This window comes from Elephantulus edwardii, unplaced genomic scaffold (assembly GCF_000299155.1).
Source record: "Elephantulus edwardii isolate Elephantulus edwardi_28Jun2011 unplaced genomic scaffold, EleEdw1.0 scaffold00033, whole genome shotgun sequence".
NCBI lineage: Eukaryota > Metazoa > Chordata > Mammalia > Macroscelidea > Macroscelididae > Elephantulus > Elephantulus edwardii.
The window spans coordinates 16336601-16338282 of record NW_006399783.1 but is presented as its reverse complement, the minus strand read 5'-3'; positions in this window follow the sequence as shown (position 1 = coordinate 16338282).

The window sequence follows — 1682 nt, the reverse complement described above, 5'->3', positions numbered from 1 at the left end:
GTATTCTCTTAGCTACTTCCTGCTGAAAAGGGACCCTGTGGGTTTCAGGTTGAAGATCTTCTCTCACTACTCTAAAGGGCCCCTTTGGCAATAGGAAACACATAGACTACTATGGAGGTTGATTTTGGAATTTAGATGCACTGATATGTCGATTTTAAATTATTCTCTCCCTCATCTGGTTCAGTGCAGTATAGTAAATAATTTTTAAAATAAAGAAATTAGGCTTTGAATTGATCACTGCTTTTGTGAAAGTTTCACTTGGGCTTAGTCTTAGTGCCACATAGAGTTAGATCTGAATACAAATACATATCTTGAAGAATCTAACCCCTATAAAAAGAGAAAGATATATTATTCTTCTTGTTTTCAGAATATACATATTACAGAACCCATTTCATTCCCATTGTTGCTGTCTTATTGCCCTGAAGTCCCTGGGAGCATAAATGGTTAAGCGCTTGACTATTTATCAAAAGAAAACTTGTTCAGCCCAATCCAGAGGTATCTTGGAAGAAAGGCCTGGTGAACCATTTTTGTAAGGCTGCAGCCTTGAAAATCCTGTGAACAGTTGTATTCTGCACATTTGAGGTTACCCTGGGGTGGAAAGGACTCTGCAGCAATGGCTAATGACTCTCACCCCACTTGCAGCTCCTACTGGGAACCCAGGTCCCTCTAGATATTTGATGATCTCTTTCATCCTTGCCTTTTCCAGGGAAGCCCCTTTGACATCCTTATATCAGTGTCTTGTAGCTGCTCTCAGAAGTCACTGCATCCCCTCGCATGACCCTGTCACAAGTATAATTACTTAATTATATGTTTAATTATTTAATGATATTAATAGCCACCATCTAATGAGTGTGTACTAGGTACCAAGCACTGCATTAAATGTTCTAATCCTGAGTCCATAATCATTTAATCCAAATGACAATACCATGAAGGGCTATTATTGTCATTTTACAGGAGAGGAGACAGCAGTTCAGAGAGATGACACAACTAGTCAAAACTGCACACTTGGGTTGTAGCACAGCTAGAGTTAATATCCAAGTGTAGTGTCCAAGTGCCTGTTACAGTCTATGCAGGGAACTTCTTCAGCACAAGCCTTCAACAGGTGCCCAACAGGGGCAAATTCACACATGAAAAAATTAAAAGATTCCACATAAACGCACAAATGTCTAATTTCTTTGAAAATCACAGGGCCTCAATATTTTATGACAATGGTTAGCTGAACTGGGTAACTGCTTCTCCATCCAATGGAATATCACCCTTTAGCTTGCCTGTTTGGATTTGCCCTCTCTTTCTACAGGCATTGAAGTTTGCAACTCCCACATATTGCTGTATGTTTCTGATCCTTTATTTAATAGCTATTCTTCTTGGGCTAGGATTAGGTTCAAGCTTAAGGAGTTCACAGTTCAGTGGAGAAGATGGATCTATAAAGTAATTTACAAGCAGCAAGATGAATTCCGTAATTCAGGGTAAGGCCAATGTTGTGGGCAACTCAATGACAGGGCATGCTGAGTTTGGAGATTGATGTCGGACTTTCCAGTTTAGAGCTTGCTTTCTTCTTCTTCTTCTTTTTTTTTTCTATATTTTATTAATTTTCATAAACATTTACAGAGATTTCGGGTTTCCATTCATTCCTTGTTGCACTATTCTCTCTACCCTCCTCCCAGTTTGTTCTTGTCCAAATG